Consider the following 27,582-nt stretch of genomic DNA (forward strand, 5'->3'; position numbering starts at 1 on the left):
ATTGGATTTACAGAGGACTCTAAATATGCCTTGCATTGTCAAACACTGTGTTGTTTTCATGTGTTAATGCTGTGAAACTCATAGCAGACTTTAATAAAACTAAAGCTAAAAGGCTATTCTGAAGAAACTACTAGGACTCAAACACTTTACTTCAGATATTTTATTTCTTGTAAATCCATGTGATGTGGGTAATGTAACATAAGTGAAGAAAATAAGCTGTAGAGAAATGAGGAATGATTTTGAAAATTTAGCTGCTAATGGCAGAGTTGAATTTTAATCCCACTTCTATCTGATTCTGAACTCGGTTCTACAGAATGCTCCACACTACCCTAGGGTAAGCACTTCTGATTTACAGATAGTTTCAGATAATCTTTATAAACCCTGTAATTAAAATTCTTTGAACTCTGGTGAGTCCCTCTGCCCCATTTCTCCATGGCTGTATTGCCAGGTAGGAAACAACAGATTCCTGTCAGGAATATTGCATTCATGTTATTTGTGTTTCGATTTCCTTGTCACGAAACTGTCTAGAATTATGATTATATATTGCTTTGCTTAAAGACATCTCATCTCCATAAATCTTAGTCCTGAATTACAGGAATATAATCAATTTGAAGATGTCACATTTAATACATATAAAGCTGGTACTTTCCTGGATTTCTGAGTCACTGAAATTGAGTGGGATACCTGTTTGTAATATTTGGGGAAAGAATGCATGACCAGAAAAGGCGTAACTATGGCATATAATAACAGGATGGGATTTAAGCTCTGCTACAGTCAGCAGGCTTAATGTTTGGAGGGAAAAGCCAAGGTCCAAAGCAGTTCCACAGCTGGCACTATGCCAAGCAGTTTACTAATGGCATAGCAGCCTCATGCATATCACTTTAAGCTAGCATAAACACTATTTGGAGTTCCTGGACTTTCTAGTAGCAGAGTTAGTGGCTTGGCAATCAGTTTATAGCACACAGTGAGCTCAGAGATTCCCGAAGAAAATGCAGAAAGGCATAATATTGTCTTTTTATGAAATAATATATAACCATTAGATCACACTTGGAAAGGGCAACTCCAGTGACAGGAAGAATTCTTGACTGCATCTTCTTGCAAGCTATACAAGCTACCTATTCAGCTTCACTTGCCCATGATAGAACTCGGCAGTAGGAAAGATGAGACAAAGTTCAACGGACTTTATACTTTTAAACGGACAATATACTTTTAAAAATAAGACAAAAATTAATTAAAATTTCCAAGAGACAAATAGCAAGAGCAGCTATTTGTCTTTCCGTGATTTGAATATCTAATCTTGCATAAAGAAAAGCAGATGAATGGAATGTCTCTGGTGTCACTGTTGCCTATTAAACATCACATTGCCCTTACTACAAATGTCTTCATGTTAAAAGGTAGATGTCTGTTTATTGTGGACACCTGGGATTCCTTCACCATGTTCACTGGTACTACATGCTACCTAGGAGTCTTCTTCTTCCATATTTCAGTGGACATTCTGAAAGTTTTGTTTTGTAGTTCATGCATCTCTGCTATTGCATGTCATAAAAGATTCCATTCTAATGGAATGGTCAACTAGTTCCGGATAAAAAAAAAGATTTTTGAAGAACTGCTTGCCCCTATCTACCTAAAGTTTTAAACATATAAACCCTATGACCCAACAATTTTGCTCGATACATGCCCTAGGGTATAAATTCATACATATTCAAGGAGAGATATATTAAGAAAATCCAATACTATATAGATCATTGGGAATAATTACACTTTCAGAATTAGAGAATCAGATGAAATCATCTTTTTCCTATGAAAAGTGAAGTAGCAGTTAAAAGCAGTTTGTTTAATTAAGATGGAAAAATAGAATTGCAGTCTCTAAGACTCTTGTCCAGGCTGGATGAGGATGATGGAAGGGAAAGCATACCCTAGGCCTAATGTTTACCAAACAGAGGGAAAACAACTAAAAGAAAATTAAATGTGATGCTAAACAGATTGTATAACTACCTTAGATGTTGGAAGAGAAAGAGAGAGAGAGAGAGAGAGAGAGAGAGAGAGAGAGAGAGAGAGAGAGAGAGAGAGAACTTTACACTCAGTCAATAAAACTATCAACTCAGGGCATGCGAAGAAAGCTATAAACTCCCAAACACATCTTTATAAAGCAGTTAGAGTGTAAGCTACACCCCCAAACAACACATGGCTATCTATATATGATTGTAAGGGCGGTATAGTTAGGACGAGCAGACCAAACTGCAGAAAACAATCTATGCTAAAATCAGGGCCCACATAGGAATGGAGTGGTACCCAAGATCTGAGATGGGTAGGATGTGGTGGGTATAAAACTTTATGTAACACAAAAGCTTGGCTGTGTTAGAAATGACCTGTGCCATTGCAGATACTAGGTAACTAGAGACTATGGAGCCTCTTCTCCATACCTTCTTAGGTTGACCAGTTACCTCTCTTCATTAATTCTTGAGTCAGATGTTTGCAAAAGTGGGGAAAGAAAATTGCCGCTTTGGAAAAAAATTAACATGTTTACCCAAAGTACTGAATAACCCAGGCAATATGGATGCCTAACTGAGATTATATGAGACCCGAATACTGCCTGCTACCATCTTGGCAGAAGCCAGAGACTACTCCTTTCATTAAAAAGTGAGCATGTACCAATTATTGTTTAAACATAAAATGTTCCCTACAGGTGGACATGCTGAACATATAGTTCCTAGTGTTTTTAGAAGGTTCAGGAAACTTCAGTAGTGAGACTTACTAGATGAAATTAAGTCTCTACTTGTCTCTATTTCCTGTCTACCTTGAAATAAAAAGCCTTCTGTGCTCCATCTAACTGTTACCATGATATACTACCTCAACCCAAGCAAAGAATGAGAGTCAAGAACTGTACATCGGATTCTTGAAACTCACTCTTGAAGTTGTTCTCTCAAATATTTTGGTATTAGCTGTATATCTACAAAAGTAGCCAATACAAACTACTGTCTGCTGTGGCCCAAGGTAGATGAAAACAAGTCCAATCAGGAAGCTCACTGCTCTGGCAGAGTTTTAAATCAGCAAAAGCCAGTGTTGACATTAAATAGCAGAATAAAGTAGATGTGATTTTCATAATCAATAGCAGCGAAGCAACTAAGGACTCTAAGCTGTGACCTGTGACAGTGGATGACATTTCTAGCAGGTGTTGTTGACTTTCACAGCTGGGGAGGAACTGTTAATCAGAAGGCTGTCTTTGTTGGTGGTATACAATCATGCTCCCTCATCAAACCAGATTTGAGTCAGGCGATTTAGCACACTGACCTCCACCTAGCAAGACCCTGTAAACAGAGAACTCTGTTCACCTGTTTGGGACTTCTGACCCATAGAAACCCTATGTTAATAGATAGTTTCAGATAATTTTGGAAGCTGCTAGAACTTTGAAATTTCTAATGCTTTAATGAAAAATATACTTAACCAGTGCATACTTGATTCAAGAGTCAATAGTTGATTTGACTGGTCTACAGGGTTTTAGTGTGAACCAGAAGGAAAAGAAAGCCTGCTAGCTGGACCAGGTTCTGATGTTATCCATCTGTGTGATACAGTCAATTCAATGGTACTTGGAAAAAGATATAGGAGAATTAGGGCAGGGAAAAACACGATTGAAATATATTGTATATTTTTTTTCAATAAAGCAACTGTGAAAAATATAAGCTATGACTGTCATTTTTAAACAGTCCCGTCAAAGGGATGAAGCTCTTTCTGAATATAAAGAAAGGTTGTAACCTCTGCAGCAGAAGACACTTGCTGTTTGAATAACAGTATATGTTACACTGTTAAGTCATAAAAGAGACTGTCCGATCAAAAAAAAATTAAATAGCTTTTAAGACCAGAGTTGTCAAGTGGGTTGGGTATTGTTACTTCCCATATGATAATGTCCAATAAATTCAGTCTAAATTTCAGTAAGAACTTCATGGAAATAGTATGATTTAGGATTATATCTAAACAGACATAAAGAATGTCTATAAACAGATGGATCAAAGTACCGCATTATCTATTTTTTCTACACTGAGGCAATATTCCTTGGTTCACAAAGCCTTGCAGGATAAACTCAAGGTTGACATGATGTATCATTTTATAGCTTTGCTTCAGAAATAACACTAACAGGTAGTAAAGGTCCGGTTGGTAGAGTAGAAATTCTTTCCATAGGACTTCAAATAGTGCCTGTGCAGTGCTTGTTTATAAACATAAATGTGAGGCCTAAGACAGGAACCTTAGGACAGATGCTGACCCTTAAGGAGTGAAATTGGTTTCCTTTTCAGATAAGTAATCAAGAAACAATTAATAAATGGGACCTCTTCAAACTTAGAAGCTTCTGTAAAGCAAAGGACACAGTCAACAAGACCAAACGGCAGCCCACAGACTGGGAAAAGATTTTCACCAACCCTATATCCGACAAAGGGCTGATCTCCAAAATACACAAAGAACTCAAGAAACTAGTCAACAAAACACCAAATAACCCTATTTAAAAATGGGGTACAGAACTGAAGAAAGAATTCTTAATGGAGGAAATCAAAAAGGCTGAAAGACACTTAAGAAAATGCTCCACATCCTTAGCTATCAGGGAAATGCAAATCAAAACAACTTTGAGATACCATCTTACCCCTGCCAGAATGGCTAAAATTAGAAACACCAGTGATGACTTATGTTGGAGAGGATGTGGAGAAAGTGGAACACTCCGCCACTGCTGGTGGGAGTGCAAACTCATACAGCAATTTTGGAGATCAGTATGGCGGTTCCTCAGGAAAATGGGAATTAGTTTACCACAGGACCCAGCAATCCCCCTCTTAGGCATATACCCAAAGGATTCACATCCATGCAACAAAGACATCTGTTCAACTATGTTCATAGCAGCACCATTTGTAATAGCAAGAACCTGGAAGCAACCTTGATGCCCCTCAATTGAAGAATGGTTAATGAAGATGTGGCACATCTGCACAATGAAATACTACTCTGCAGAAAAAAATAATGGTATCTTGAAATTCGCAGGCAAGTGGATGGCACTTGAAGAAACCATCCTGAATGACGTAACCCAGTCACAAAAAGAGGAACACAGTATGTACTCACTCATATAGGGATTTTAGACCTAGATCAAATGATCACCAGCCTATAATTCACATCACCAGACGAACTAGGATACAAGGTGTATTCTAAGAGATTCATATAAAGTCCCTCACAGAACTGGGAAGGGACAAGTCCCCCAGAGCTCAGGTGAAGTGGGGGAGGACAGTGAATGGAGAGAGAAGTAGAAAATGAGGGGGAGGAAAGGAAAACCTGTGTGACCAGGAAGATTGAGCATGGTTAGGAATAGAAGATAGGAGAGAGAGAGAGAGAGAGAGAGAGAGAGACAGAGACAGAGAGACACAGAGACACAGAGACACAGAGACACAGAGACACAGAGAGAAAATAGGGAGCCAATATTGGTTTGAAGATAAAATTGAACACAAAGAAAGGTCGAGAGAACTACAAGACTGTTCCCAACTAACAATCTCAGCTTCCGTGGAAAGGCTATCATAAATGCCCTTCCCGGAGAGTGAGATCAACAACTAACTTCTCCATGGAGCCCTCAACTAATGCCTGTTGAAAATAGGAGCAAACACCCATACATAAACACTGAGTCGAACTAGAACCCAGAAGCAGATGGAGAGGACAAGACCATGCGGTAGAAGCACATAGAGACAGCTTACCTGAACAAGGAGGAGCTAACGGCCACTAGACTGATAGCTGGGAAGCCAGCGTGGGACTGACTCGGCCCCCCCTGAATATGGGTCTCAGCCAGAAGGACTGAGCAGTCTAAGAGACCTCAGACAGTGGAGCCAGGATGTATCCCTGGTGCACAAAAGGACTTTGCGAACATATCCCCCATGGAGGGATAACTGCCTTAATCTAGAGACAGGAGAGAAGCCCTAGTCCCTACTTCACATGACCTGTCAGATCTACATGACCCCAACTGGATGGCATTCCCCTACATATGGAATTGGGGTGGGAGGATGGGAGGGGAGGGTGTTTAGAGTGCATGTGAGAGGGCAGAGAGGGTAAAAAGGAGGGAAGGAGGAAGGGAGGGCTGGAGGGAGGGAGGGAGGGAGAGAGAGGGAACTGGGATTGACATGTAAAATAATAAATTAAATTAAAAAAAATGCTTTGACTCCAAAATTTAAGTTGAAGGACAAGTTACTGGGGAAAAGGATTTCTATTTTTGTTTCCACGGAAAATGAAAAGATGTGGATTCCTCCCAGACTAATGTGGTTTGATCACGCCAGTCCGCCTGAAACAGAGTACAAGCTGATCCTACATTCAAAACAGCTGGACAAAACAGCCCTACAGACTACAGCCAGGATATCTGAATCTTCTTTGAAACCCCCAAGACAGCGCCCCTTACCAGCAGGAAGTAGTTTGGAAAGAACGACTCCCAAATTCCCAAATATTGTGTATAAATGTTTGTTTTCATTTAATTGGACTTTGTTATATAAAATTAAATAAGATTTAAAAAAAAGAATACTTAGAATTATAGTGGTCTTTTTAAACAATGGAGAGGTATATACAAAACCAAGCTTGCACTGAAAGTAAAAGGCTTGTAATATAAAGATTCACAAGAAATCACATTCACCTTCCACTATCCCAGCCTTGGCATTTGACATTCAGATATCAGATTCATCATTTACTACATGTTTAATATTAAACTATATAATATTTCTAAGCCTTGGGTTTGCATCTATAAAATGGAGAAAATATTATTCAATTCATGTAGGGCCAGTATGATGATGAAATAATTTATTCATTTTTCATGAACATTAAAATGTTATGCAAATACTAGAAATTATTATTTTAGGTGATCCATCTGTAGGCATAGAAAAAATAACCATTTGTGTAAGAATCATCATAATATAAAACTGACATTATGAATCTTCACTTTTAATTATCCTAATATTCCTAAGGAGGAAGAGATGTCCTAAGATTTAAGCAACAATTGTTCTCAGTCAACACCATTGTTGGGTATACATTTGTCTGTTCAACCAAGAAATAGTGATCTCAACCTGTGGGTCACAAATGACCCTCTCATAGTGGTCACTTAAGACAATTGGAAAACAGATGTTTATATTATGATTCATTACAGTAGCAATTACAGTTATGAAGTAGCACTGAAAATAATTTTATGGTTGGGGGCTCCAGCATTAGAAAAGTTGAGAACCACTGACCTAGAATCACACTTTTGCCACCATTCATTAACTAGCAGGTAATAGAGAAGGCATTTGGAGGAAAAAGAAAAACACAGAATGAACTGAGCGTGAAGGGAAAATAATCCATCTGAACAAAGAAATAATATGTGACCTTTATCTGGAAATGATTCCATGTCTAGAAGGCCTTTCCCCTTAACTAAAATGCGGCTATAGTTTAGGTTTTATTTTTTTGGAACTATATGCTAATAACCTGTTAAACCAGAGAGGTGCCAGGAAAGAGAAATCACCCAAAACCCAAACAAAATGGAACATAACACAGCAGCCAGGTTCATTCTGCCTTTTAGAAACCTAGAAGACAACCTCACTTGCTCAGAAAAGCTTGCCGGTTCCCTGATTAGAGGCAATCAGAATACGGCAGCTGACAATTGTGTCTAATTTAAAACGTATCACATCAGATGATAGCTGTTAATAACTACCAATATAACCCAGCATGAAAGGAAGGTCAAATGCTACCATCTGAATGTTAAATAAGGCAAAGAATAGGACTAGCTTTTAACAGAGAAAAGTTTGTTGGTCTTAAGAAAAATTGCTTTTAAAATGTGTTGCCAAACCACACAGCAGGTTGCGGTTTGTCTTCTAGTGTTCAAGGTGTGTCTTCTAGTGTTCAAAAACGTGATCTTCCAGTCCTTGTTGGGTTTCTTTTCTTCCAGTTTATAATGCTGCTGGGCTTGGTACACTACTGTCTGTCATTATAAAATCAATCCTGAAACAATTGCATTCATCTCATCAAAGAATTTTCCAGAACAGACTGAGACTTGTATAATGATTAAATCACCTAACACTGGTAATTTTAGCCTAATTAGAAAGAAAGAAAGAAAGAAAGAAAGAAAGAAAGAAAGAAAGAAAGAAAGAAAGAATGGAAGGAAGGAAGGAAGGAAGGATGGAAGGAAGGAAGGAAGGAAGGAAGGAAGGAAGGAAGGAAGGAAGGAAGGAAGAAAAAAAGGACTGCTCCACAAGATGGAACTCATTCCTGACACCATTATTTGGGCCAAGGACCTGTGGCTAGACGGATCATAGGCCTTAGGGAAAAAACTACTACAATGATTTTGCTAAAGGAACACAGTAATAATCGACTCCTAAGGACTTATTTTTACCCCATAGATTAATGCATCCCTCAGCCCTTATAAGGGAAGCATCTGTTTTCACTAGACATGGATTAATACAGAGCCTCACAGCTGGTCAACATACTTAGGAGGTCATTGCAGAATTGGGGGCAGAAAGATTGTAAGAGCTAGAGGTGGTGATGACTACAAGGAAATAGCATCTTCTGGACATAGTATGGCAGCTGCACATATGATTATACATCCTTCTCCAAAACATGGACACTTCCTTATCCTTTATACTCAAGCAGCATGTGCCATCTGCTCACTGATCACTGAGCAGCCAACTTAATATTGTTAGATAGCAGGCTAGCTCTAGGAAGACTGGCCAGAGGACTGCCATTCAGGTTTAAATAAACAATGGGTAGTAGTGGATGGCTCTAGCTCGATATGTCTCTTTCCCAGAAATTCCCCTTGGAGAAGCACAGAGGAGAGATGGATGGCCCTGCCTGCTGGGCTCTTCTGCTCTCTTCCTGAACCATGTACTTCTGGGAGTTCAGTGGATAAAGTGCTTACCGGGAAAGCATGAAGGCCTGAGATTGGATTCCTAGCACCCATGTAAAGAACGGTATGTGGCAGCACATGTCTACACTGCCAGTCCCCAAGAACAGAAGGATCTGAGGGCTCAGTATATCCAGAGAGCTGAAACAGGAATCTACAAGTTCAGTGAGAGATCCCTTCTAGAAGAAGGAAGAGGAGCGAGGGCAGGGGGAGAGCATCATAAGATGACATCCATCATGAACTTCCCACTTCAATGTACACATACAAAAACACACATCCATATAAGCACAAAATGATCTGTTTCTGCTGCTTTGTTTGCTTAAGAATACTGACCACTTGCACTCCCGTGTCTTGTCTGAACTCTCATCTTTCAAGAGCAGAAGAACCAAGACTGCTGTTCATATCAAGACTAGAAAGACCAGGGAAAGCAGAACCTGTCTCCATGACAACATAAAGTCAGTCATAAGGTGTCACAGTGCTTGTGTCCAAGCTGCCTACCCTTATGTAGCTATAAGGCGCTGTGTCTCAAAGCTGTCATTTATGTCTTCATCACCTCCTGTAGGCACTGCATGCCACACCATTACCAATAAAGATGGGCACACCCCAACAAAATGTTCTGAAAGTAACTATATTCACATTACTTATATAGCACATTGTGATGTGGTTCTAACTTATTATTGCTCTGAATTCTTTACCTTGCCTAATTTACTAGTTAATCTTACCATGAATATGTATATATGTAGAGGGAGGTACATGTAGGATTTGGTATCTACAGTGTCAAGCATTCAATGGAAGTTTGAAACATATCTCAGCAGATAAGGGAGGAGTTTTGTCCAGAACCTTGACTGAAAATGGAATTATGTAGCCATGAGAAAAACAGGATGAGGCCTTAATTTACTCATACACGTTCACATCTGAGATGGGCTTATCTATCACCAATCATCCATGTCTTTTCTTATAGAAGAGCTTTATAAAATGGACTCAAAAGTTTTATGTGACAAGATTCTGTAATTGGCTCCAGCACTGTGCAGATGTGAGAGATTATCATTCTTACATTAAGGATTAAGTGATTTCAAAGTCTCCACTAGGAAATAGAGTCCAAATGTCCTCTGCTTCCTTCTAGCTGTTCTTACTCATTTCCACCACAAATCCCCTCTTAAGATTTTTAATCTTCACATCTGGTAATACAAACAGGAATATATAATAAATAACAGAATGTCTGAATCAAGAAAGATTCCCTAACTTATTGCTCTGACTTCCTAAATGGCAATACTGAGAACATCTGGGGCCATTAGCTCAAATGCCCTAAGATATAGAAAGACATCATAAATCCTTACTTATCAATAGAGCCTTCTTGGGTCTGCAAAGGCAAACTATGCACACATGATGAGAAGCAGTAGCCAGCAGGCCATGCAGTGAAGAGTCAGGGACAGGGAACTGGGCTAATTTAGAGAGTGCAGGACCTCTGAAAGCACAAGTGGGTCATCACTGCCAGAAAAGGAAGGGAATCCTTTCTTCCCTGAAACAAGTAAAGACCTCCAGACACTAAGACACCACGGCATAGACTCCTGCTTGGGAAGACAGAAAAGACTTTGATCTTATGAAATAAGCTCTGTTCTTTGTTTCCATGAAGTGTCTGAACACCACATGCAAGTTTATTTGCCTCACAGAATTTTGAGGGTGATGTTCGGAGTCATCCTTGTGAGCTTCTCAACTTCCTGAGACCCTCAAGATGGAGGCTATCATTGGAAGGCTGGGATTACGGATGCAGGGTGGCAGGACACTGATGCAAATAGAAATGGTGCCTCTTCTCCGCCCCACCGCCTGGAGCTGAGGACCAAACCCCGGGTCTTGATTTTGCTAGGCAAATGCTTTACCACTGAGCTGAATCCCCACAGGAGTCAGCACTGCCTGTCAGGCCCTTCTCTCCTTGGCCAAATGCACCCATTAGGTCTCCTTGTCTTGTAGTTTGTCATTCCCCAACCTTAACATTGTTCCCCATGATCTCTGTGGTAGTTGGGATGTAATTAGCCCGCATGAGCTCATAGGGAGTGGCACTATTAAGAGGTGTGACTTTGTTGGGGCGGGTTTGGCCTTGTTAGAGGACATGTGCCACTGTGGGGGCAGGCCTTGAGGTTTCCTATGCCCAGTGTCTCAGTCAACTTCCTGACGCCTGCAAGATGTAGGACTCTAACTTACTACTCCAGCACCATGTCTGCCTGCACACTGCCATGCTCCCCAACATGATGACAATGAGTTACACCAATTAAATATTTTCTTTATAAGAGCTGCCATGGTCATGGTGTCCCTTCACAGACATGGAAACCTAACTAAGGCAGCCTGTATGTTTTTTAAAGTCCATACTTGCTGGCCTCCTAGTTATTCTACAGTGGCAGGTAGTAAGCACTTCTTCCTCCTGAATCAAGTATCTATTATGAGAACCACACATCATTGGCCTCTGCAAGGGGTGGGATAAGAAGTCTGTCTAAGATATCAGTTCTCAACCTGTGGTTGGCAACCCCTTATTTACAGTAAGATTCATAACAGTGTCAAAATTGCAGTTACAATGTAGCAAGGAAAGAATTTTACAGTGTATGTGGGGGGGGGGTGGTCACTGCCACATGATGGACTGTATTAAAGGGTCGCAGCATTAGGAAGATCGAGAATCACTGGTCAAAGAGATGGAGTCTAATGCTGTATTGCATATACTCAGGTGACTGGTCTCAGAAAACAGAAATCACGAGTCTGTGAGAAACACTCACAGAAATATCTCCGAACAAAAATAAGAGCAGGGTGCGAACAGTAAAGAAAGAGCAAAATGATGGAGTCAGGAAGCCACTCAGCAAAGCCATTACCATGCTTATTGCCATTTGAAGGCACAATGATTGAAGTTATTGTGTTAATGTAAGATTACTAAATAATGCACCCCATAAAAGGAAGGCATTGCATTGGCCATAAAATGTGTATAACTGCAAAAGAATTCATACTTATTTAATGACACTTTAGAATTGGCTGGTAATTAAAATGAAGTAGGAATTTTTAAAAGCCAAATCCAAGCACAACAGTATATAAATTGAAACATTTTCTTTGTTTTCCAAGCACATAAAAAAAATAAGTTTTACACAGAGGTTTGGGTTTTTTTTTCCCACCGCCCCCCCATGCCCTTTTTATTTTCAAGCCCACTGGGAACAGCATAATTTTGACTCCTCAATATTTCCACTTCTAATTGCTGGGAGGGTTCATTATCAGCTGTCTGAAGTGCAATATATCAACCTTGCAACGCTGAGTTACAAAAGACTTTCACACATCTGATGGGCTGCTGCGCTAAATACATCTTAATTTGTGCTGCATCTGCTGTTTTCTGGGTTGCTTGGCATGCAGTGAAGACTACAGACATTAGAGAAGCTTCCTGAATTATTCTTTTTTGAAAAACACCAAAACTTCATGTTCTTAAAAAAAAAATGGCTGTCTTCCATCATTATTCAATTGTGCCTCAGAATGCTATACACTCAATTTTTTATATATGCACATATGAAAACCATGGGTTTGAATATGTATATGTATATTAGTATAAATGCACATATATTTGCATGTATGTCAAGCCAAATATTCACTTCAGTCACCTAAAGCAAAACAAACCTCGTTCAGTCATAACCGGATGCATAAAGATGTTCATGCAGGCTCACAGCTCTGGCATGGACACTGGTGTGCTCTACGTCACCCAGGCCTGGTTTTCATTTGCTTGCCATGCCAAAGATGTCAGCAAGGTTGGCACTCTCAGTGCAGTATTAACTAAGCCACAGTTGAAGTAAGAAACATATGCACTTCGGCAGGATCCAGGATAAACCAGCCTCAATATTAAGGAAGTTTACATCTGAATTGGAAAAGGAAACAGACCTCTGTCTGGAACCTCTGTCTCCCTCAATCTTTTCATTAAAACAGCAGCACCAAAGACAGAAGCAAAGCCAGTCTCCATGGTCTGCAGATGGCATTGTCTCACAGTGCCTCATGCTCAGAAAGGCCCTGGGTGTAGAAGCTCTGAGGGATGTGGGTGGGACAGCGAAGGATTTGCTCATATATTTAATTTGTCAGTCATTTTATGTATAAAACCATTAAAATGTGCCACTTGAGATGAAGACAGGCAGAAGAAAGGAAATGTAGAGAGAAAAGGAAAAACTCAGGAAGAACCACAAATGGTATTTTCTTTGAATTGTGTTGCTTGAAGGGAAGAGGTAGAAGGCAGCCATTTCTGGGTGTGATTCATTAGTTTTAAACACATTGCTCTTTTTCTTTTCTTTCTTTCTTTTTCTTTTTCTTTTTTTCTTCCTTTTTTATTTTTGAGTGAAATTGATCAAAAGAATCACACTCCTATTTTTTTTTTTGTCATAGACTTTGGAATCACTAGCAAAACTGACACCCAAAGTTATCTACAATCTCAAAAATTAATATAAATACAGTACTTTTGAGTCTTGTGCCACATAATGCTTTTATAGACACATGCACGCGTGCATGCACAGGAGCGCGCGCGCACGCACACACACACACACACACACACACACACACACTGTACTTTAAGGAAACCTCATTAACAAGCATGAGTTTGATGCAAAGCCCTATGCAGTCACAGAAGCAGGCCCACTTTGTGGGTTGCAGGGAGGCAGCACTGCTGAGTTCTGACTTCTTCCTGCCCTGCCCCTTACCTAGAGGGAGCGGTACCCCTATTTGCATAATGCCAATCATACACCAGTGCTGTTTTCCCAAGGACACACAGGAGTGATTGCCTAGGCAGGCGTTCTGACTGGTGGAGTCACAGGCAAATCAGGGCTTCCAGGGCTTCCGTTATGCAGTATGTTGAATCAATAGGGCATGCTGCTCATCCAGGGCTGAGAAAAACACCTCATAAAGTAACAGCACTTGTAAAGGTTAATCAATTCAGCTAATTGTAAATGCTCTCAATTGTCAGTCCCTGAGCAGGCCCTTCTCTTTGTAGCTAGTAATTCACTGTGGGATGTGCAGCTCAGAAAGGCAGCAGCGGAAGAAGGGAGGAGGAGGCAAATTTCTCATTACTCTCTCCATGTTGTGCTCTGCTGGTGTCTGTGAGCGTCAATATATTTGCCACAGGGAGATAGCCTTTCTTACCCTGCTAGAACTATGTTTCCTCCTTCATTATATACAAAACAAAGTAAAGAGCCTAATTATCTTGGGTCTAGGCAGATGGAAAGGAAATCAGGGTTATCGATTTGGGTGCGGTGTCTTAAGGCAATGCAGATGACTAATAAGGTGGGCAGGCAAAGGAATGGTCTCTCATTGACAACAGCAAGGCAGCGACATCTTATTCATTGCCCAGATATGACTCAGATAAAGAGGCTCCTTCTTTCCCTTTGCCTCCGCTGCCAAGTCCCTACCTGTAGCCCTGACCAAATCTCCAGAGTAAAGCCACTGTTACGGGATGGGGAGTTAAGAGATGTGGAAACAAATCATGTCAGGCATGACTGGAAAAAAAATCTAGCCTGAAATTACATCAAACTCCAGCAGTGAAGGAAGGCAACCATGTTGAGGGGAGAGGGGATCGTGTCTTGCTCTGAGACTGCACAATAGGGCCACTACACCTCCAGTTCATGGGTGATCTTCTGAGGCCAAAGAATGCCATTCATTACAGAAATTCTAGGGAAATTCTAGAAAGCAGTGACACGGGTAAGTGATATATTATCCTAAGAAAAGTCTATGTTTCCTCTCCATTTTACTTTGTACATGTGTTCGGTGTTGTGTTTTGGAAGCTTTATTTCCCTATAATAATAGTAATCTATCTCTCATATTTAAAAAATATAGGGAGGCAGGGTGTATTCAAGAAATAGTTGTATGCACCAAAAACAGGTAAGATCTATTTCAAATGTCTCAATGCAGGGATAACATTTATAACATTTATAGCAAAGCATGTAATAACAACCTGCATTCACATATTGGGGCTTAGATTTCCATGCTATATATCATTTCCCACATTGAAACATGAACTGCCACAACAAACCATCAATTTTCTTTTATTTCATTCGCACCTTGGTAAAATGTAATGTCTTTTCTGTAGCTGCATAGCTGTAAACAGTGAGAAAAACTTGAAACTGGAGAAAGAATCCCCAAATACTACAAATCTAAAGCTTTTGACAGCTTAACCAAGGAAGAGCATGCTCAGATTTCATATGTCCCCATTTAGTGTTATTAATCTAATCCAGTCAATCCAAGGTCTTGTTCCTATCAAATTGTGGTGTCTTGTAGGTATATTAGGGAGAGTGCTTACAACAGCCAAGCACCTTTGCCTAAGCAAACATCCATGGTAACTTGAGAAAGAAAAGGAAAAGCAACCTGGAGAAAAGATGGAAACCAGGAAGTGACAGCCACACTTCACTCTGGCACTGTGGGATGACAGGAAGATGGTTAGAGTCAAACTGTCTAGCATATAGTATCAATAATGATGTCAGAAAAACAGCATCAGTGCTCCTCTGGGGAAGAGCCTTCAGACTGTTTAGGAGAAGAATTCTGTCCATAATGCAAACAAGTTCACTCATACTGAATGAAAGCATACCATACTTCCTTGTGACAATTGAAATGAACAAGGCTGGAATGCCCAGCATCCTTATCTATTCATTGTATGGCTGTGGGGGAAGACCTCCTCACCACTACCCCTCTGTCCTAGTTAGGGTTAATATTGCTGTAATAAAACATCATGGCCAAAGAAGCCTGGGGAGGAAAGCATTTATTTGACTTAGGCTTCCACATCACAGTTCATCTTGAATGAAGGGACAGAAGTTCAAGCAGGGGAGGAATCTGGAGGCTGGAGCTGATGGAGAGGACATGGAGTGCTGTTTACTGGCTTGCTCTTATGGCTTTCTCAGTTTGCTTTCCTATACAATTCAGGGCCATTGACTCAGGAATGGCCCCACTCACAACTGGTTGAACCCCCAAACCCCCATCAATCACTGATTAAGAAAATGCTCTACAGACTTGCTTAGAGCCTCATGTTATGGAGGCATTTTCTCATCTGAGGCTCCTTCCTCTCAGATGACTCTAGCTTGTCTCAAGTTGACGTAAAACTAACCAGCACAGGCTCCTTCCCATTCTTGCATCTCCTTCCTCCTTTCTCTGTTGTGCAGTCCACTCACCTAAGAATGTCTTCTCCCTATGATTGTGAGACAGTGTCCCAACAACCCTAATGATTCTTTTGAAACTGAAAGTGGAGACCTCTGAAGGTGACTGCTCTTTTACTTTAAAAGAACTGATAGCATTTCAAGAAGTATACATCATGTGAGTAATGAGAAAAGTTAACAAAACTATCATCTCCTGGGGCCTATTATATCTTTTCATTGACTGATCACTCCTGGGTGTGTGGTCCCTTTGACCCAGTCACACTCACTCAGAGCCCACACCCCTCATACATGATGTGGTTTTCCTTCTAGAGAATACATTTTCCTATCAGTTTAATAATTTCTTGAGGTTATCCTAGGGTGTTGCTCAACTTGCTTCTAAATTAAAACACTTATTAAAAAACTTTGAAGCACTCTCACAATTTTCAATCACTGTGCACATAGCAATTTAAAATTATAGGAGCGGTTTTATAAGCACTTGAATTTGGAGGTGATCAGAGACCTGAAAATGTGCAATATAGAGTAATTTAAAATTATTAGAGTACTTCACATTTTTTATAAGCTCTTCAGCAGGGAAGTGATCGGGTTCTAACATCTGAGCTTGTACAGTGCAAAGTGAAGTACTTCTCATCCCCAGATGACACACTCTATTAAATCAGGCCACCACCGTAAGAATTCTAAAGTGATGTACAGTGGGCATGTCCAGATCTCCAAATTCTCTTTTAAGTTAAAAAGATTTTTTTACTTCCAACCTACAAAAGTCACTTATATGGGAAAACAATTTACCCTTTCAATTTGCGACACTAATACCACCTTCCATGGAGACACCCTTACCTTTAGTTAAAACAAATATCAGAATATTTAAAATATTTACTTTAAATAAATATATTTAATAAAATGTATTATTAAAAACCGTGCCAAGAAATTTTAGCACCTTACTCATATTTGAAGATTTTCCAACCTTCAAGTAATCTATAGTGTGTCACATTTGGGGATGTAACACTTTAGCAACTAAAACAATGTTAAACCAATCAGCAATCTTGGCTAAGTGAAGCATTCTTACTACTTGTGAAAAATAGCACAAATCCTGGTATCTCTTCTGAAGCCATCACTGACCTGAAAAACAGCACACGGAGCCAGCAAGGTTCTCCTATTTATCCATGAGTAAGAGAAAGGCAACAGGACTAAAGCATGGTTTGCACATCTCCATCTGCCTTCACTGAGTACATTGGGCTCATGTCGCCCTAAGATAGATCAGTTGTTATTGTTTGTTTATTGTTTCAACAATGTTGGTGCTGTAAAATCTTACTCTTTCTATTACAAAACCATAGGGAAGAGTTCTGGTCCAAATTAATCCTATCACACAAGATTATCCACCCATCCAAGGGGCTTTTAATCCCTGTATACAGTAAATCTATTTTTAGCATACAGTTGGTATATTTTCATAAGAGATGCATGATTTCAAAACTCTTTGAGTCATTCTCACACCTCATTTAAACATAATGATGACTCACATGACTAAGGAAATAACTATGAAATCTCTTAGAAGCTGCTAAAAACAAATTTACCTTTCACTATATCATCTTGGAAAGTTACATCCTTTCCATGCCTACCTACAGTCACCAATGTCTGATTTATTGCTTAATTCTATAACTACAGTTTTAACTAAGCCTAGTAGAAAGTGACTAATTTGATACTTCCTTGTTCTGTGACGATACTTTGAATTTTTGGAGAACTGGTCCTAACTGCTGTATTCATAACACACAAATATCTGGAAAGTTTCCCAATGGTAGCTTGTCACCAATACAGGTCCATGAGAAGTGTGTGCTATAGTTCTCATCAGGGAATGTGCTGTTAGACTCCAAAGACCTTCAGCTTTGTGTCTATACTGCCTCAGCCACCTCATCTTTCACTGTTTATGCTGCCTGCAAATTGCTGTGATGCCTTTAAATGTTTGTTCTTGTAGCAACTTCATCCAATGAGATATATATTCAAGGACATCCAGAAATTAGGATACATCCACCAGGAAGATTGCTATGATGTCATTTCTAACTTCATTTCAAAGATGAGACACTGAACAAGAACCATGAAATTGAAAAAGGACTATTAAAGAAGGAACTGAATTTGCCCTTGGATTATACAGTCACTGAGAGTGGAGGGCACTTACTGCCCAAACTGTCTCTGAATCATTCTACAGAGGCACCAATGAAAAAATTTTTCCATGAAAAAATAATAAGGTTTTCCATGCTAAAAAAGTGATGCAGAATCTGGAGAGAAGGCTCAGTGGTTAAGGACATTTTCTGTTCAGTCCTGAGGACTGGAGCACCCATATCAGGCAGCTCACAAAATCCCGTAATGAGTTACAATGGATACTATGCCCTCTTCTGGCCTCCAAAGGCGCACATACACACACACCACATGTGCACATACACAGAGATGCACACATGTGAATTCAGGCACACAAAGTAAATCCTTAAAAATATATGCACATATTGAATTCTGGATTACAATTTAATTTAAATTGTTCCTGAAATTAGTCTAAGAAACACAGGTTTGAGTTCTAACTACTCTGTCAAAAGTTGCAGGTGTTACACAATCCCTCCCGCTATACAGCAGCATTTTTAATTCAGTGAAGTTTGTATGTCTCTGTACCTTCTGCTCACAGCACCTTACTTTTCATGCTATTGCCAACAAAAAGTCAACTTAGGTGACTAAAGGGACATTGTCCTTGAAACATTTAAACAGACTGTACACAATCTATGGGAGCCATCATGTAACTATAACACCATAAGTGGATATAGTTACCTGAGCTATTCCATGGCATCGATGCAAAATCCTTTACCTATTCATGTCTGAAAACAAAATGGGCCTTCCAGGAAAATAATCTTGCCTCCTGTTTTTGCAGAAGACCTGGAGTAAGTTTCTAGCACTCACATGATGGCTTCCAACCATTAGTGCCCTCTGAGAACCTGCACAGGCACCGGGCAGGCAGGTGGCACACAAACATGCATGCACACAGAGTACTCACTTAAAAAAAATAAACAAATCTAAAATTTTAAAAATAAAAAATTTAAATCTCTAAATAAGTAGTCAGTAGCCAGAAGATGTAAGAGCATGGTAAATGAGTATATGCCTGGGCTGAGGGAGGAAAAATGAGTATATAAGCAGTGGAAGGACCCACAAAGGCATATCTAATAATTCATACATATTAGATATAGAAATGTTCTTAAGGGAGAGCCAAACCAGTTTTTCTATGGTGTGTGGGATGGCGTTAGCCTCTAAACAAAATTCTGCTCAATGAATAGGTTAAAAAGTAAGTCGGACAGTCATGAGACAGTGGATTTGAAAATCAACACTGATATTTCAAACTCTGTGGCTATTATATAGAAAGCAAAAGTGATTATGTAGGAATAATATCAGGGCAAAATTTCTATGAAAGATAATTGCATACATGCTAGGACTATGCAAACATAATGGAGCGTGACATGCCTCAGATATTTTTCAGGGGTTAGGTTAAGCGCTGGGTTGTCACTGGGTTTTGCTGCACTAATCGCTGTCTTCAAGATCTCTGTGTAAAGGTCGAGACGCAATTATACACGATGCCAATCTGTGAGTCTCCTGTGGACAGCCTTGACTTAAATACTGAAACCATGGAGATAACACTAGAATAAAGCTTTTGCATGGCCACTGTAAAGACTGGTGTGTACACTTCAGATAAAAAAATGGTTTAATTCCTTTGAATTTTCATACAGTGGTATGTATGCCCACTCACATGTATGTATTTGACATTGTTTTCTCTAAAAGCCTTAGTAAACAAAAATTTCATTAACACTGTGGACACTTTTAAGTAAATCTTTACTTAATGATATGAAATGCCCTGTAGTTCCTACTGCTGAGTACAGGAGGTAATCCATTTAAGTGAGAGAACATGTTTTGTCAGATTGTGTGGGTCTGACAATTTTTTGAACCAAACTAAGCCTTTGAGACTTGAATTCCATTTGCTTCAAGAAAAAAAAAGTGTCTGTTTGGTTCAAAGGAAAAATGCTTAGAAGCCATATTTGAAAGGCTCATAAGGGGTCTTGCACATCAAATAGCTCTCAGAACAGCATTGTGATGAGTTAAGTATAAATTAATTAGAAACATACACACTGTTTCTCCCTGGCTATCCACATGGGTTTCAAAGTTGGAAAAAGAATGTTTGACAAAATATGTTTGGAGTTTTCATGACCTAAAAGCATAATAAAGAGTTCAAGACGTTCACAGAACAAAGCTATTTGTTTCATTACAATGATTTCTTTTTCAAATAAATGACTAATGATCTTGTGGTAAAGAATATTGGGGTTCATGCAGTTACTCATTTTGAACTCATCAAGGGTTTCTAAAAGAGATTATTTCTGTGAAAAGAAACTGATTACAAGCCTATAAATTAATTCTAGTCTGGTAATGCTTTGAAAAGGGAAACATACATGAAATGGAGATTAAAACATACTCAGCACAAATCTACCCTGGAATAAAAATTGGAGTAGAGGCCATCTATAATAAAAGCCCCGATGAGCCGTGAATCCTTGCCTTGTGTAGCAAACCCTGGATAGCACTTGCATATTAATTTGGTTCAAGTAACCGAGGAGTGCGCCTCCGCAAATGTGTGTATCCAATGCCAAGAGATTTTAACCAGTCGAAGGCATGGAAGTGAAAACACGCGCAGTAAATGTTTTGTCACCAACAGAGAATGTACTTTAAAATGTTACTACTAATATTAGCAACTGTTTGTTATAAACCAACTGATTATATGGGTTTAAAATGTACACCATTAGAATTCCTAGAGTGTGTGTCTTAAAATTTAGATGGGATGAAAGACATGTGGGTGTAAGAGGAAAGGCAGAGGGAAGGAAACAAGCAAGGAGGGAAATGAAAGGAGGGAAGGAAGGTGAGGGAGAAGGAGGGAGAAGACAGAATCTTAGTGTAAAATATTCCTTGTGGCTAGTGGGAGAAATAGTTCAATCAGTGTTTGCTGCAGCAGCCAGCGTGAGGGTCCAAGTTTCAGTTTCCAAAACAAATGTCAAATTCCAGCAGATCCCCAGGGCATGCTGGCCAGCTGGCCTATCTATCCTAGCTGGCTGTAACTGTCAACTTGATGGGCTAGAAGCACCCAAAGAGGCATATTTGAGTAATCAACTTCATGGAGTTGGTCTGTGGGCATGTCTGGGAAGAGCTGTCCTGATTGCTTAGTGGATGTAGGAAAGCCCAACCCATCATGGGAGGTGTCATTTCCTGGGTGGGTAGTCCTGACATGTATACAAAAGCTTGCTAAAAAAAATGAGCCAGAACAAGGAGGAGCTAATGGGCCCCCAGACTGGATAGCCAGGAATCCAGCATGGGACAGACCCAGACCACCTGAACATGGGTCTCAGTTAGAAGGCCTAGGCAGTCTAAGGGACCTCTGACAGTGGAACCAGGATGTATCCCTGTTGCACAAAAGGACTTTGGGAGCACATTCCCCATAGGGGGATATTCTCTTACCCTAGAGGCATGAGGGAGGGCCTAGTCCTTTCTCCAAATGACTTGACAGCTTTAGATGACCCCTCCTGGAGGGCTTCACCCTCCCTGTGGAGTGGGGGGGAGGATGGGATGGGGGGACATGGAAGGGTGGGAGAGGAGGGAGGGACAGAGAGGGAACTGGGATCGATATGTAAAATAAGAAAAAAAAAATGAGCCAGAAGGCAACACAGTAAGCTGCGTCCATCCTTCCATGGTTCTCTGGAGTTCCTGACCCAACTACCCAACTGCCCTCAATGATGGATTGTGACCTGAAAATGTAAGCCAAAAAAAAAAAAAAAAAAAAGCTAACAAATGCAACAACAGAAAACCACATACCCCAATGTACATACACACATGAGCACACCACACACCACACACATGAAACATTTTTAAAACTATTTCAGCATGTTACATTTGCGGCAGAATATGAGACTTGGTTGATTCATAGTTTTCATTTCCTAGACAATGTGTATGTTTAGCCCAATTTGCTACTCAGGGACCTGAAAATTCACAACTTTCTCCTAAGAATAGTGAATTTGGGAAGAACCCTGAGATTGGATTTATGTATAAGCCGCATGGTCATAACTTGAAATAATTGATAGGGCTGCTCAAAAGAAGAGTCATCAAGAAGCCAGCTGAGCTCTCTGGAACAATGCCACTCCCTTTTAATCTGCCCCCTGAGACTGAGCCTCCCATACCATTTCTTCACATTACACATTTGCCTTGCTGTGTACCTGGGGAGACATGTTTAAGATGTAGCATCAGTTCCATATTGTATTAGTGTGTTCACACCCCTTTCCCTTTGCACTGCGAATCTCTAAAACTCCCATCTCAATCACAGGAAATTAGGAAGAGAGAGACAACAATGAATGAAATGAGTTAAAAAAAATGATGTTTTTTTTTCCTGAGTTCTAGAGGCCATGTGTGCTCAAGAGGATCTATTCCACCATACAGCCTGTCTCCTAAAATAATTCACAGCCAGATATTTTTCAAGAAGTAGTTGTCTCTGAAGATTATTGCTCAGCAGGAGATGGATAAGGAAGCTTCCCATTTGAGATGCAAATTCAGAAGGCCATTAAATTAAACCATTTCTCAGGCTTTTCATCATAAACTGTCTCTTTCATTCGCTAAAAAAAACAAATTTCCTGTGCTGTTAAACATATCTCAAAGTTGCAATGACTCTTCAAACCTGATTTTTTGTTTTGTTTTGTTTTGTTTTCTGAGGGGCTGGAGAAATGGCTCAGTGGATAATAGTCCTTGTTGTGCAAGCATTCAAACCTAGCACCATATTTTGAAAAAGTCAAGCATTGGGAGAGGTGGCTCAGTGGTTAAGAGTTCTCATTACTTTTGTAGGGGACCAGAGTTTGATTTGAAGCACCACATGCCAGACTCTTCACAACTGACTGTAACTCCAGTTCCAAGACCTTTGGACTCTGCTGGAACCTCCACTTGTGTACATGCACACACATATAAAATTAAAATGAACAAATGTGTGGTTTTAAAAAGCTGAGCATGGCCTCATGTTCTCCTATGAATCTAACACTGTGGGGAGTGAAGATGGGAATAGCTGGGCACATTGGCCACCAGCATGGGTGTTGGTTCACTGAGAGAACCTCCCCTCAGTGTGAGTGACAACTGTGTTAGGGAGTAGGTATGTAGTTTATGCAATGTGGGTTTCCTTGTGGACCGGACCTTCCCACATATATATAATTTAAGCATAGTACTGTGTCTGATAAAAATCAAGAAACATTAGATTGGTATCTCCCCAAAATAAAGATAGAATTGTTTTCTTCCCTCAAATGTTTAGAGTCATTATTCATAGACAATCCAATTACAATCCTTTCTGTAAAATTATGATCCCTCCATTAGTGCAAATTCACTATAGGGTTTGGCATGTAGAGGTGAGTTTCATTTTTGTCTTTGTTTTGAGGTGGAGGCATCTCAGGTTGAAGTCTTACTGGTTTCCCAGATTTATGCATCTTTTAGTTTCTCTACCATCAAAATACCACTGCCACACGCCCCACCTACACCTGGAGGAAAAAGTGAGTGTCTGAGCTCCCAGATGGACAGCCCTGCTCTCTAGACCCCTTGCCCCAACCACAATCCCAGTGACCAGGCAGCAGCATCTTCCCCATCCTCCCACCCAAACACCACCCTGTCATCAACCAAGGGCATCACAGGTCCCACCTACACCTGGAGGAAGAGAAGAACACCAGAGCCACAGGTCTTGTCTGCACTGATTGGAGAAAGAGAGACCCATGGAGGCTCCACTTGCACCAACTGGAGGAAGAGATGGGAAGGTGTGGGAACTGGTATTGATATGTAAACCAACCTTGTTTCCAATTTAAATTTAAAAATTATATTAAAAATAAAAGACATAGGTGACATAGGCTAAGAGAATAGATATGAAAACAGGACCCATCCTTCTGGTGCATACAAGAAATGTACCTCAAGCTCAAAGATAGGCATTACCTCAAAGTAAGATGTTAGGGAAAGATTTTCCAATTGAATAGACCTAAAAAACAAGCAGATGTAGCTATCCTAATATCTAAGAAAATAGATTTCAAATTAAAATTAATCAAATGAGACAGAGAAGGACATTTCATATTCATCACAGGGAAAATCCATCAAGATGAAGTCTCAATTCTAAATATCTATGCCACAAATACAAGGGCACCCACATTTGTAAAAGAAACATTACTAAAGCTTAAATCACACATCAAACCCCACATATCAATAGTGGGAGACTTCAGTACCTCACTCTCACTGTTAGACAGGTCTGCCAGACAGAAATGTAATGGAGAAATACAAGAACTAACAGAGTTATGACTCAAATGGACTTAACAGACATCTACACATTCCACCCAAACACAAAAGAGTATCTCTCATGGAACCTTTTCTAAAATTGACCATATACTCTGTAACAAGGCAAACCTCAACAAATACCAAAAAAAAAAAAAAAAAAAAAAAAAAAAGAATCCTATGGTATCACCATGGACTAAAGTTAGAATTCAACACCAACAGCAACACTAATTGCAGAATGTCTACAAGCTCATGGAATTTGAACAATGATCAACCAAATCATCACTTGGTCAGAAAAACCTACATAGAGAATTTTAAGGAATCTCACACAAGTGGCTTAACAGCACACTTGAAAGCTCTAGAACAAAAAGAAGCAAACTCAGCCAGGTGGAGTAGACACCAGGAAATAATCAAATTGAGAGCTGAAATCAATAAAATAAAAATAAGAGAACAATAAAAAGAATCAATGAAACAAAGAGTTGGTTCTTTGAGAAAATCAACAGGATAAACAAACCTTTATCCAAACTAACCAAAAGTCAAAGAGAAAATATTCAAATTAACAAAATCAGAAATGAAAAGTGTAAGGAGTAAGGTTTTTCTTCCTGCCACTGGTCTTGTCCCACTGCCGCGCCAGCCCCAAATAACACACAGAGACTCTGTATTTGATATAATGCTGTTGGTCAGGTACTAGTTTCTTATCAGCTAGCTCTGTCTTAAGTATTAACCCATTTCTGTTAATCTACGTATGTTTACGTGGTCTTCTTACTGGGCAGTGGGGCCAGCATCTGGACTCCCCAGTCTCTCCATGCTGACTCCTCCTTCCTACTTCCTCCAATCCTCTTTGTCCCCTAGTCCTGCCTGTCTTGCTTTACTATTGTCCAACAATGCTTTATTCATTATATAAGAAACATATTTACAGAATGACATCTCCCATCAGAAAAGGGGGACAAAACAACAGACACTGAAGAAATCCAGAGAATCATTACTTTATACTACAAAAACCTGTACTTCACAAAATTGGAAAATCTAAAAAAAAAAAAAAAAAAGGACAATTTTCTAAATAGGTATCATAAGCCAATACAAACAAGACCAGATAAAAGATTTATATAGACCTATAACCCCTAAGGAAATGGAAGCAGTCATTAAAAGTCTCCCAACCAAAAAAAGTTCAGGACCAAAAGGTTTCAGTGCAGAATTCTACCAGAAATTCAAAGAGCTAATATCTGTATGCCTCAAGTTGTTCCACACAATAGAAACATAAGGTAAATTGCCAAACTCATTTTACAAGAATACAGTTACCCTGATACTCAAACCACACAAATTGCAACTAAGATAGAAAATTACAGGCCAACCTCCCTCATGAACATTGATGTAAAAATGCTCAATAAAATGCTGATAAACCAAATCCAAGAACACATACAAAAAATATCATCCAGTATGATCAAGTAGGCTTCATCCCAGAGATGCAATGATGGTTCAACTTATGAAAATCTGTCAATGTAATCCACCATATAAATAAGCTGAAAGAAAATTGGGAGTCTACCTCAAGACCCAGCAATACCACTCTTGAGCATATATAAAAAAGGTACACAATCATACCACAAAGATATTTGCTCAGCTATGTTCATAGCACTATTATTTGTAATAGCTAGGACCTGGAAACAACCGAGATGCCCCTCAACTGAAGAATGGATAAAGAAAATGTGGTATATTCACAAAATGGAGTATTATCCAGTAGTAAAAAACAAAACAATGACATCTTGAAGTTTTCAGGCAAATGGATGGAACTAAAAAATAACATCCCGAGTGAGGTAACCCAGTCTCAGAAAGACAAATGTGATATGTTCTCAGTCATAAGTGGATATTAGATGTAAAGCACAGAATAACCAGGCTACAATCCACAGACCCAGAGAAGCTAGGTAATGGGGGGGGGCACAAGAGGGACATACATGGAGGTCTCCCGGAAGGGAAAATACTTAAGACTCCTTGGGTAAACTGGGAGGTGGTAGAAGACAGAGGGTAGGGAAGGGAACATAAGAGATCAAGAGGACAGAGTTTATGGAGGGACAGAGGGGGAGAGCAATGAAAGAGATATCTTCATAGAGGGAGCCATTACAGGGTTAGGGAGAAACCTGGTGCTAGAGAAATTCTCAGGAATCCACAAGGATGACCCCAGCTAAGACTACTAGCAATTGTGGAGAGGGTGTCTGAATGAGCCTCCTTTAATAAGACTAGTGACTACCCTAATTGTCATCATAGAACCCACATCCAGTAACTGATGGAAGCAGATGCAGTGACCCACAGCCAAGCACTGGGCTGAGTTCAGTTGAAGATAAGGAGGAGGTAAGCATATGAATAAGACAGGGTCAAGAGCATGATGGGGAAAACCACAGACAGCTGACCCAAGCAAGTGGGGCTCAGAGACAATGGACTGACAGCTGGGGAACCTGCCTGGGACCAAACTAGGCCCTGAATGTGGGTGACAACTTATGTGACTTGTTCTGTTGGAGGTGCCACTAGGATAGGCACAAGGACCTATCCCAGGTGCATGAACTGACTTTTTGGAGCTCATTCCCTATGGTGGGATACCTTGCTCAGCATTGATAAGGATGGAGGGGCTTGGTTGTCTAAACTTGGTAAGCCAGACTTTGTTGACTCTCCAAGGAAGGCCTTACTCCATCTGAGAAGTGGATGGGGGGTCCTGGGGGGGAAAAGGGAGGCAGGAGAAGGGAGGGCGAGGGAACTAGGGTTGATATGTAAAATGAAAAATATTTTTTAATTAAAAATATTAAAATTTAAAAAATCAGAAACAACAACAATAACAAAAATATCACTGACAGTTTCCCAAAATGCCCACCTCTGGAACTACCATGTGAATACATACAGTCTCTCCACCTCTGCTTTTAACTGGAAGGGTGATGGGACTGAAAGCAGTGTGGATTAGATTAGGGAAGCTGGAGCCTTGACTGCTGACCAAAAGTTCCTTTGAATACCCTCCCTAGCAATTTGCGGCATAGGTTTTTGTTGTTTGTTTGTTTGTTTTTAATCGTTGTTATTTTCAAACTAAATGCTCTTAATTTTCAATTAAATACTGAAAACTTAGTGTTGTTGACAAACTTGTGCCATTTAACAAAATGTGAGCAATTGAAAGTTTGAAAATTCAAATGAAGTTTTGGTAAGATTTTCCACACAGTAGACACTGACAATGTAAACATTGCTAACTATGCTTCCCTGAGCCAG

The sequence above is a fragment of the Phodopus roborovskii genome, unplaced genomic scaffold, assembly GCF_943737965.1.
Source record: "Phodopus roborovskii unplaced genomic scaffold, PHOROB, whole genome shotgun sequence".
Classification (NCBI taxonomy): domain Eukaryota; kingdom Metazoa; phylum Chordata; class Mammalia; order Rodentia; family Cricetidae; genus Phodopus; species Phodopus roborovskii.